A 13,102-nucleotide genomic window follows, 5' to 3' on the forward strand; every position below is an offset into this window, starting at 1 on the left:
AAAATCTGCAACAAGTCTTTCTTCCTGATACTTTTGTAGCTTCTAAGCTGAAATGAAGACAGCATGTTCTCTGTCTATCTCCTTACCTTCTTGAAGATTTTAGGCAAAATTATACTAATATGTCCATCTGTTTTAATTTAATTAAATTGTATGACTTTCTGCAGCTGAGGATTGTTCTGCATTTAAATTGATGTAATAATTGCATAGTTGAATTAAATGGAGTTGCTTGAAACGATCGTACAGCATTACCTCTGGATATCATTGTTGCTTATTTTGATATGTATATATATATATATATATGCAAGAAGAACATGGAGGAAAAATAATAGGAAGTTGGTTGTTTGCACCAGTAAGCCATTAATATAATTAATTAATTAATAAAAGTGGTAGTAACTCCTTTATTATTACCTATATATATATATATATATATATATATATATATATATATATATATATGTTTGTCATAATTTTCCTGAAAGGATGGGGCTGGCTTGACCAAAATGTAGGTAACATCAACCTCTGTGGAATTTGAATTCAAAATGTCAATGTTTAAATATAAATATTTCAAGATTCTGCTAATCTATTTATCATCATAATTTTCATCATCTTCATCATTTATCACTCATTTTAGCTTTGGTAAATGGTAAATATTTAGTCTGTAAGTTTGGAAGAACTATATTTCAGTGACAGATACACAGTAACAGTAATCTATATTTATTATATGCAGGAGATAATTAAACCATATAATTTAATATCACAAAATTTCATTAAGTTAATGAAGTTAATATTTTCTGAGATAAGTTTTCAAAATGAAAATTGAATTATTTGATTTTGTAGAGATTCTTAAAATTTACCAAAAAAGAAAAAAAGTTATAATTTTGGTGAAAGGAATTTTGTCAGCCATTAAAGTTAGCAATTTTTAATGTTTGTCTTCTATGAATCGTTTAGATTTGAACACTTTGCTTTAGGGGGTTTCTTTAATTCCTTCTTTATTCTCAGATATTGTAGTGGCAACAAGAACAATGACATTGATGATGAAGAAGAGGAGGAGGGAGAAGAGAAGGAATAGGATGTCAAAAATGATTGTAGACACTAATTATGTTAAATGATAATTTTGATTCTGTTGAAAATGAAGTAGGTAATGGAGTTGAAAACAATAATGAATATTAAGCTAGTGCTGCTGCCACCACTTCTTCTTCTTCTTCTTCTTCTTCTTCTTCTTCTTCTTCTTCTTCTTCTTCTTCTTCTTCTTCTTCTTCTTCTTTTTCTTCTTCTTCTTCTTCTTCTTCTTCTTCTTCTTCTTCTTCTTCTTCTTCTTCTTCTTCTTCTTCTTCTTCTCCATCAGCATCAACATCATCATCATCATCATCATCATCATCATCTAACACCAGGCTTCAAAGCTGGCATAGGTTGGATACACATCAATGCTAGATGTGGGAGGGTACCATAGAAGTAGAAAGAAAACAGAGCAGAATTTGAATATTGTAAAACCATCATTATCTGTATATATACATATACATACACATACACGAACACACACACACACACACACACACACACACACACACACACACATATATATATTTATATATGTATGTATATATGTATCAGAAAGAAGAATTAGCTTTACAAAAGCAATAGAAGCTTTGTTGTAAAAGTATAAATGATATCATCTACAAAATATTCTATATTCAATATTGAGTTCTTTTATGATTGTAGACTAACAAGATAACCAGGTTCAAATCTTCCATATATAATATAAGGGCTTCTCACTCAGAGTAAAAGGCAGACTCTATGATGCATGTGTACGAACAGCCATGCTACATGGCAGTGAAACATGGGCTGTGACATGCGTAAGCTCGCAAGGAATGAAGCCAGTATGCTCTGATGGATATGTAATGTCAGTGTGCATACTCAACAGAGTGTAAGTACCTTGAGAGAAAAGTTGAACCTAAGAAGCATCAGTTGTGTTGTGCAAGAGAGACGATTGCGCTGGTATGGACATGTGGCGAGAATGGATGAGGATAGCGGCGTGAAAAAGTGCCACAGCCTAGCAGTTGAGGGAACCTGTGGAAGAGGTAGACTCACGAAGATCTGGGATGAGGTGGTGAAGCACAACCTTCAAACATTAGGCCTCACCGAGGCAATGACTAGTGACCGAGACCTTTGGAAATATGCTGTGTGTGAGAAGACCCAGCAAGCCAAGTGAGACCATAACTCGTGGCCTTTACCAGGGGTGTAGCCAGCCCACTTATGTGTACCTTTCCTTCTTTGGACACAGAACCCTGCTTGCGAAGACCTGTTGAGGCAAGTGAAATCGAAATCAAAATTGAACCAAATTCGATGACTGGCACCCATGCCAGTGGAGCGCTGACAGCACCATCTGAGCAGGATCACTGCCAGAGCAGCGGTCTCGCTTCCATGCCAGTGGCATGTAAAAAGCACCATTTGAGTGCGATCGTTTCCAGCTTCACCTTACTGGCACTTGTGCCGGTGGCATGTGAACAAAACATTGGATTGACTCCTGTGCAGGTGGCATGTAAAAAACACCATTTGAGCATGGCCGTTGCCAGTACCGCTGGACTGGCCCTCATGCCGGTGGCACGTAAAAAGCACCCACTATACTCTCGGAGTGGTTGGCGTTAGGAAGGGCATCCAGCTGTAGAAACTGCCAGATCAGATTGGAGTCTGGTGTAGCCATCTCATTCGCCAGTCCCCAGTCAAATCGTCGAACCCATGCTAGCATGGAAAGCGGACGTTAAATGATGAGGATGATTATAATATATCACAACATGCACTATACGTATGTTATATATATGATAACCATCCATCCGTTCATCCATCATCTCTTCCCACTATTACTGGGAGTGTTGTGGAGCAGAGTACTCAGGCACCTCCTCCACAGGGTCCTGTCAGAAGCAACTGTCATTACATCTTACAACTGGATTCCCAAGCATGACCAACTGAGATTATAGATATTATCCAACCATCTCTATTCTGAGGTCCCCTGCTAGCTGGCTTGGCTTGAAGAATCTATCTTGCAATTCTTTCCTATGACATTCTAATTACATGTCCATAGTACCAGAGCTGTGACCTCTCAATGTAGTGAGGTAGTGACTTGACCTGGAGAGACTCATTGATCTCTGAGCTATGCACCCTGCCATGTTCTATTACTCCAGAGACCTTTTGGCAGAACCCCATTTTGGCTGCTCGAATATGATAATATGAATGAAAATATATGATAACATATGGCATGAAAATAGCATCATTTGAATGTGATTGTTACAAGCGTCGCCTTACTGGCACTTGTGCCGGTGGCATGTTAGAAAACATCCAAGCGAGGTCATTGCCAGTGCTGCTGAACTAGCTCCTGTGCAGATGGCACGTAAAAAACACCATTTTAAGAGTGGCCAGTACTACCGGACTGGCCCTCATGCTGGTGGCACATAAAAGTACCCACTACACTCTCGGAGTGGTTGGCGTTAGGAAGGGCATCCAGCTGTAGAAATTCTGCCAGATCAGATTGGAGCCTGGTGCAGCCATCCGGTTCGCCAGTCCTCAGTCAAATCGTCCAACCCATGCAAGCATGGAAAGCAGACGTTAAACGATGATGATGATGATGATGATGATGATATATATATATATATATATATATATATATATATTTATATATGGCTGTGTGGTAAGTAACTTGCTTACCAACCACATGGTTCCGGGTTCAGTCCCACTGAGTGACACCTTGGGCAAGTGTCTTCTACTATAGCCTAGAGTCGACCAAAGCCTTGTTAGTGGATTTGGTAGACGGAAACTGAAAGAAGCCCGTCGTATATATGTGTATATGTATGTGTGTGTGTATGTTTGTGTGTCTGAGTTTGTCTCCCCAACATCGCTTGATAACCGATTCTAGTGTGTTTACGTCCCCGTAACTTAGCGGTTCGGTAAAACATACCGATAGAATAAGTACTAGGCTTACAACGAATAAGTCCTGGGGTCAATTTGCTCGACTAAAGGTGGTGCTCCAGCATGGCCACAGTCAAATGACTGAAACAAGTAAAAGAGTAAAAAAGTATTATTCGGTATCCATGATAAACTAAGATGGGATAGTCGCAAGTGGAACATATTTGGCCATATATATTGACTCTATGAAGGATAACAAGTGAGCTAGACAACAACAGGGTTGATGCTTGTCATGTAAGTGTTGTGCAAGGTAAGAGAAGGTTAAGGGGGTTGGGTGGATGCTATACTCAGTAAATACTCTACCTCCAGCAGCAATCATCTTAACAAAGGGATATATAGTGGAGTAAATTAGGTAATAATCATTGTTTATTCCTATGTCAATCCTGATCCAGAAGGTCTTTGACCAAAGACATTCCAGCCATTACCATCATATCTCTTCCCAGATATCTAATGTGTTTTTCCCATTTTTTGAAACAGCAGGGTATGATTTGAATATTTTTTTTTGCAGATAGAAGTTTTCTTGATGAAACCAGAGAGGTGGTAGAGTAGTTGAGAACTCAGCAGAGCAACGAATGTCATGACTACTCCTGCAGTCTCTACATTATGTTCTTCAGCTAGGATTGATAGATTGACTGATACTAGGAATTCCACCTTCACAACTGATGACATCAGTATCATCACCAACAAGTGGGATACACCAGTAGGTATAGAGGTGATGGCCATGTTAGAGGAAATGAAGTCAACTTGTCAGTTATGAGACAGGTGTGCAGAGGAGCAGACTGAATTTGTAACTTGCAGAAAATGAGAAAATTGGATGACTATAAGCATCTAACTTCTTCCTGGTGAGGGATGAACTCTTGGGTTTAGATTAAGGGTAAGTTTCATGAGTTTTGGTTAAGGTTGAGGCAGATACAGAAGCAAATGACAAAAATAGAAGTTTCAAAAGTTTCCCTTTGAAACTTTGAATCACTATTAAGATAGACAAATACTACATGTAGAGGACAGTTAGGTATTGGTGAGGGACAATTAGCTGCAGCTCTTGATTATTTCTATATATGAAGTAGGGTCCTAATTATACACAGGTGATGTAATAGCACAGTAGGATAGGGCTAAAAAATCCAAGAAGTAAGCCTGGATGGTGTGTAGAAAAGGAGGTAGGAGGGCGATACATTATATGAAGAAGTTATGTAACAGACAAGCTTTCAGGTGTATGTAGTTAGGTCATATATACTCAATAAAAAAGGTACAAGGGTGTGCATATCTTCCAGGTGTATCTATCTAGGTATTTAGCCTGGTGTTTGTAATCAGAAAAATCTGTATCTAGATTACAGGTGTGTGTTTCTACTTGATGTATCTAGTCAAGTGATATATATATATATACATAGTCTGATCAATAAGTATCCAGGTTGTCGCTATAGTAGCGAAGCTAAAGCACACAGAATGAAGCTGCTTGGCATATATTGACCTTGAACTCTGCTGAGCATGTACACTAAGTTTTAATGTTCTAGCTCACTTCTACTGTTTACAGCGGTGCTTAAAAGGAAAGTGTATAGCGTGTGATTGTCGCATTGACCATGACAAAGAAAGCTGAGCAGAGAATCTGCATCAAATTTTGCTAAAAGCTTGGCAATACCTGCTGAGAGACCAACGCAAATTTTTCAAAAAGTTTTCATCATTCTCAACACAATCAAGGGGATCTTGTACAGCTGAAACCTGAGTGTCTTTTTGGTCAGCTGAAAGTAGTTTTGGCACAAACTTGGCAGACATGTGTCTCATACCCAAAGCTTCAGTGATAATGAACTGAATTGAACTGTAACGAATCTGCACATTCTCTGATAACTCACGTGATTCGACAATTTCCCCTCACATCTGCAATGTTTTTCTCAGTTCTGCTGGTGCTGGTGTAAGTACTTGGCTTACAAAGAACAAGCCCTAGGGTTGATTTTTTTTTACCAAAGGCAGTGCTCCAGCATGACTGCAGTCAAATGACTGAAACAAGTGAAAGAATAAAAGAATATATAGACAGACAGATAGATAGAAAGATAGATAGCTATACATATAGTCAGACAGATTTCATTCTCACTAGACAGCGGGATGCATGATTGCTCTTAAATGCAAAGACTCCCTGGTGAAGAATGTACCTCCCAGCACAGACTAGTCATTAGCGACTTTATACTCCAGGCCAGAACGATGCCAAGAAGCAGACCAATCTGGAAAAGAAGGATCTGGAGGCTTAACGACCCTTCATAAGGTCAGAGATTTAGAAACATTCTAATTGAGAAATTTGATGTTAGGGAGGAGCAGCTACAAACTTGTGACATAGAGGGCAACTGGGAATTCTTGTGAGACAGCTTGTTGAGTGCCACAAATGAAATCTTTGGCTGGTGCAAAGTCCCTTCCAGACCCAGGGTAACATGGTAGTGGAACAATACTGTAGACAGGGCCATTAGAGCAAAGAAATAGGCCTGGAATAGTGGGGGAAGTAGGGAACTGTATCATATAGCCAGAAGGGAAGCTAGGAGACAAGTATATCTAGCCAAGAGAGAAGCAGAAAAGAAGTTTGCCTATGTTCAGCACTGTAAGGACCAATGAAATGAAGTATTTTGGATTGCAAGACAGTGTGTGAGAGAAAATTATGATGTCATAGGAGAGAAATGTGTTCGCATGGATGATGGTTTCCTTGCTTTTAATGGGTCTGCAATGAAAGAGGCCTGGAAATGCCATTATGAAAGACTGCTGAACATGGAGAATGAATGGGAGAAGGAGAGTCTGCCAAATGTTGACCCAACTGAGAGACCAACTATCCAAATTGACAGTACCCTGGCAGATAAAATAATTAGGGATATGAAGACAGGGAAAGCTCTCAGCCCATCAGGAATCACTGATGAGATGTTTAAAATATCTGGTAGTGTGGGTTATGGTCTGGTCACCCATATTGTAAATAAGGTGGTTCATGACGGAGTCATACCCAATGACTGGTGTAGCAGCACCATAGTCAACTGCTACAAAAGTAAAGGTGATGTCTTAGAAATAATTACAGAAGTATCAAATTGTTGGATCAAGTATTGAAAGTTGCAGAGAGCATTATAGCCTAATTAATTAGGGAGAGAGTTAGTCTAGATGAGATACAATTTGGCTTTGTGCTTGGTAGAAGTACCACTGATGCTATATTTCTGGTAAGGCAACTTCAGGAGAAATATCTAGCCAAAGATAAACTTCTGTACTTGGCTTTTGTTGACTTGGAGAAAGCAGAATCATCTGATCCTTTATCTGGTGGTCAATGCAGAAACTAGGGATAGACAAGAGAGCTGTACAAGCCCTGTACAGGGATGCTACCAGTAAAGTGAAGGTGGGCAATGAGTACAGCGAAAAATTCCAGGTAAAGGTAGGGATTCACCAAGGGTTGGCGCTCATCCCCCTCTTGTTCATCATAGTCCTCAAGGCAATAATGGAGGAATTCAAGACAGGATGGCCCTGGGAGCTCCTCAATGCTGATGACATTGCTCTTATAGCTGAATCACTATCTGAGCTAGAGAAGGAGTTCGAGGTATGAATCAAAGTCTAGAATCAAAAGCCTTAGAGTTAACCTAGCATAAACCAAAATCATAGTAAGTAGGAAGGCAGACAAATCATAAATCCCTTCAGGTAGATGGCCCTGCTCAATCTGTAGAAAAGGCGAAGGTAGAAACTCCAAAAGATGCACCCAGTATAAGCTTTGTGCACACAAAAGGTGCAGCAACATCAAAGGAAGGTTAACAGAGAAACTAACTTTTGTATGTGGAAGGTGCACAGGCATGATAAACGCTGAATATATGCAGAAAATAGACTCCATCAACTGCCAGGTGGGCAAGCTAGAGATAGTAGATAGCTTCTAATAACTAGGCAACTGGGTTAGTAGTGGAGATGGTTGTTCTGAGAGCGTAGCTGTGAGAATAAGATTACGCTGGGCACAATTCAGAGAGCTGCTACCCCTGCTGGCAACAAAGGGCCTCTCTCTCAGAGTGAAAGGCAGATTGTTTGATGCCTGTGTGTGAACAGCTATGCTGCATGGCAGTAAAACATGAACTATGACAGCTGAGGACATGCAAAGGCTTGAGAGAAATGAAGCCAGTATGCTTCGCTGGATGTGCATTGTCAGTGTGCATGTTCAACAGAGTGTAAGCATCTTGAGAGAAAAGTTAAGCATAAGAGGAATCAGATATGGTGTGCAAGAGAGACGACTGCACTTGTATGGTCATGTGATGCATATGGATAAAGACAGTTATGTAAAGAAGTGCCAATCTCTAACTGTGGAAGGGACCTGTGGTAGAGGTAGACCCAGCCAAACATGGGTTGAGGCGATGAAGCATGACATTCGAATTGAACCTTACAGGGGCAATGACTAGTGACCGAGACCTTTGGCGATGTGCTCTGCTTAAGAGGACCAGTCAAGCTGGTGGTACATAAAAAAAAAAATCAACTTTGAACATCAGGCCTCACGGAGGGAAAGTGGCTGGGTTCCTTTTGAGTTTTGGGCCTCAAGGAGGCAAGGTGGCTGAGTTCCTTTCGAGCGGGCCTCATGAAGGCAAGATGGTTGAGTTCATTTTGAGTGTTGGGCCTCATGGAGGCAAAGTGGCCAAGCTCCTTTCAAGTGTTGGGCCTCACGGAGGCAATGACCAAGACCTTTAGCATTATGTCCTGCTTGAGAAGAAGACCCGTCAAACCAAGCAAAATCACAGTTGTGGCAGATACCAGTGACATGAAAATAGCACCTGTGCTGGTGACACGTAAAAGCACCCATTACACTCACAAAGTGGTTGACATTAGGAATGGCATCCAGCCATAGTAAACCATGCCAGATCAGACTGGATCCTGGTGCAGCCTTCCAGTGTGCCAGCCCAGTCAAACCAGTCCAACCCATCCAGTGTAGACAATGGATGCTAAATGATGATGATGGTGGTGATATATATACATATATATATATACACCCACATACATATATATATATACATATATCATCATCATCATCATCATTATCATCACCTGTGTTTTACATCTGTTCTTCTATAATTCTATGATTGGGCAGAACTTTTTATGCTGTGTTAAGAGGTTGGATGCTCTTTCTGATGCCAGTAAAAGTGTCAGGATAGGTAAACTGTAGCAATACAGTTTATCAATCTACTCTAAAACCAGGACACACATACATATGTAATAATAGGAATAAATATTTTGAAAATGTAATAAGGATATTTTTCTGTGTAAAGTTTAACAAAATGAGCAATGAAGAAGACTTCATTCAGTTTCAGAGTGACATTAGAATATAATAAAATGTTTAAATTGCAATGAAACAAGAAAAATAAAGCATGGTGTGCATGTGCATGTGTGTGTGTGTGTGTGTGTGTGTATGTGTGTGTGTGTGTGTGTGTGTGTGTGTGTGTGTGTGTGCGTGTGTGTGTGTAAAATATATATGTATGCTATATATACATATATTCTCTGACATGAACGTTGCACATGTTCATTTATATATATACATATATATATATATATATATATATATATATATATATATATATACAATAAGTTGTGCATACACAAACACATGCATTTGTACATACCTGCATACATACACAACACTAACACACACATACTCATATATATACATAGTGACAGGCATTTTATGTGTATATATAAATAGTTATATACAGTTCTACTAAATATGAGCTGTACTTGATGTTGTGATAGATCTGCAGTCTTCCAGTCTAGCTGTAATGTTATTTTGTTCCAAGCTAAATACTTATAAAACTAAAAATCAGTTGAAATGCAGAAAGAAATACAGAATCCAAGAATGGTTGCTAAGACACTGGCAATGTCTTCTGACCATTTTATACAGCTAGAGACATAGCTGCAGTCTACATGGAAGCATACATTTATGCCTAAATTATTTGTCTTTTTTCAGATATTTCTTTACATTCAAATATCTTTTCTCTCAAATAACCCCAGGAAAATATTAAAATTGCTAGATGAAATAAACAAAGAAAAAAAGAAGAAAAAAAAGAAAGAAAATGGGATGGAGAGCTAAAACAACTCACAACTTTTTATTTATACTGCAATATATAAAATAATTTTACTTGGAAGATTGACTGTACAGATTATAGATAAATGCTCTTACTATAATTAAACATTCTAGTACTGGAAAATAGAACTGGAAATTGTTATGACAGGTAAACTAATGCAACCTTGTCCAGGAGCAAAACACAGTGAATGCAGTGTAGTTGGAACCCATAACCATATGTCAAAAGTCCAGTACCTTTATCTCATAGCCACTGTACCTTATGTTAGCAGAGAAATTAATAATTTTGATGAGGCTATGTTGATTGTATTGATTACAATGTATAGCTGGTATTTATCTTTGTTGACTCTAGAAGGATCAAAAGCAAAATTGATTTGGGTGAGATTTGAAATCAAAACATAAAGGGAAACAATAAAATATCACAAAGTATCTTTTTCAGAGTGTTACTCCTGTAATTGACCAATTTATCTACCAATCTGCCAATTTTGCCACTCACCAGGTTGTCTACCAATCTACCAATTCTGAGTTGGCAAATGATATTCTCTTAAAATGTCCTTTTAATTACTTTTGGTGGTATAATGGTAGCGTATAGCATATGAAAATAATGGCTATTTTGTTTAGCTGCTCATATGTTTGTCTCTTGTTCCATTATATGCTAAAGGCTATTAGTGCTTTTCTGTTTCAAAATGTTTTTTGCGAATTCTAGTAACGATGCCTTGCTCTAATGCTTATATGATATAATTTTTTAGAGTATCTATTAATTATGCTTTCTCTGGACGTGATGGTCTCCAGGGTTTCCTCTAGGTACAAATTGCATACCTGAAATGTTCTATTATATGAGGTTAGATATGATGAGGTTAGAAAATGATGTGGAGTACCTTTTGTTTACATTGAAAAATGACATTAGATAGTTGCACAGATGATTTCTCATGATGTCTCTGGCACCACCAATGTACATATATTTCTGTGTACCTGTATTTTGTAAACCACATTCTTTATCATGCAGCTGTTGTTAAACGTGCATTTCTTCTTTTGTCTGCAGTTACATGTTATGTGACCTTTTCTGGTTCTGTAAGTGAAGATATTACTGGTAGTCACATTTATTCTTCCTCCTGTAACTGTGTTCTCATTTTCCTTAGGTATGGACTGGACTGCCAAATGTGTAGCACTGTTCGGACCCGTTTTTGTCATTGATGGGCTTTTATTATTTCTATTTGCAACTGTTCCATCATTGTTTATATCATGAGCTGTGGTTTTTCCATAAACCCCTCAGTATTTTTCCTATACACACAAACACATGCACACACACATACACATATTGTGTGTATATATGTATAAATATATATAAAGAGAGAAAAGGATAAAGAGAACAAGGGCAAAGTTAGAAATATATTTTATGGATAAAGTCTTCCAGCTGTTTCAGGGAAAATCCAATGTATCCCTTCATCGGAGATGGTAATAGTAGAGGAATAGATTATTACATCTATAAGAGGAGAGTTGTAGTAGGAAGTGAGAGTGATGCGCTGAAAAAAGAACAAAGAAGAAACAGTACTTGGAGTGTAGCTTCATTCCAGTAGTAAACATCCATGTAAATAATTCTTGTGGGTATTTTCCTTGTGGCTATTTTCCGGAGATAATTGTAGTAGCAAAACTAGCCGGAATACAGCACTTACTCGGTATTACCCATATCTTTGGGTTTGGTTGAATCCAATACCCTTCATTACCTTATAAATATATATATATATATATACATACATACATACATATATATGCATCATATATATATATATATATATATATATATATATATATATATATATATATATATATATATATATATATATATATATATATATCATCAGCATCATCATATATATATATATATGTATATATAAAAACAAATAGTAAATGAGTATATACATATATACGTACAGGTATGTGCATACCGACATCCACCTGCATGTATAGGTGCATATCTGGGTACAGGACATTGCAAACAAAACATAGACGAGAAAACACACAAGCCACATAGAGAACATTCTTCTTCATCAGCTACCCCCGTTTTAACACCGGCGTTTCGAGTATATACATATAAACACATGTACATACATTCACCTGTTGGACCGCTGAAATCTACAAGTTTTCTTCATTCTCTCTCAGTTTATTTTCTCTTATTCCTTTCTGTTGCAGAGCATAGGCTCGAAACATAAACGACTTTTTCATTCTTCCCGAGTGTCAAACTAATACAGTTGCATGTTATTCATATACCTGTCTTCATCTTTTGTTTCTTTATAAATTTCAATTATATACATGTATATAGGTATGTACACACACATATATGTGTATATGTAGTTATACATACATATTATATATATATATATATATATATATGGGAGATTTTACGAAAAAAACAACAGATGAAGACAGGTGGTGTAAACAACAAATGGATGTATTAGTTTAACGCTCGGAAATAGAGAAAGTCTTTGACATTTCGAGCATACGCTCTTCAACTGAAAGGAACACAGAAAGAAACAAGGAGAAAAAAAATTTAAATGTAGTGGTCAGCGATCTATCATGGCGAATGCTGGACATAATATTGTTGCACCACTAATATCTCCATACCTTGCACTGAGTACATCTTATGGAGTTTCTACCTATGCTTTTCCTACAGATCAAGCAAGCCATCTACCTGAAGGGATTTGTGATTTGTTTGCTTTCCTACTTACTAAGACTTTGGTTTTTGCTAGATTAACTCCTTGATTTTAGACTTTGCTTCCACACCTGAAATTTTTTACAGAAATAAACATGAACGTATCATAGTGTTTTAAGAGAATGGTAGTGGATGTAGTTATTAAGGGATAAAGAGAAAGAAAAATAAATAGATAGAGAGAAAGGAATTAGTAGTGAAGCAAGAAGTACAGAAATTGGAGGAGGAAAACAAGGATTGGTATGAAGGATAAAATAAGGTATATAAAAATATAATGCACAAAAATAAACGAGAAAATAAATAAATAAATATCTCTGGATATTTTCATTATTTTACCCTATTAAGGCTATAACCATACATGGATTCATATGGGATTGCACTTAAGGACT

Source organism: Octopus bimaculoides, chromosome 19, assembly GCF_046866305.1.
Source record: "Octopus bimaculoides isolate indiv1 chromosome 19, ASM4686630v1, whole genome shotgun sequence".
Taxonomy (NCBI): Eukaryota; Metazoa; Mollusca; class Cephalopoda; order Octopoda; family Octopodidae; genus Octopus; species Octopus bimaculoides.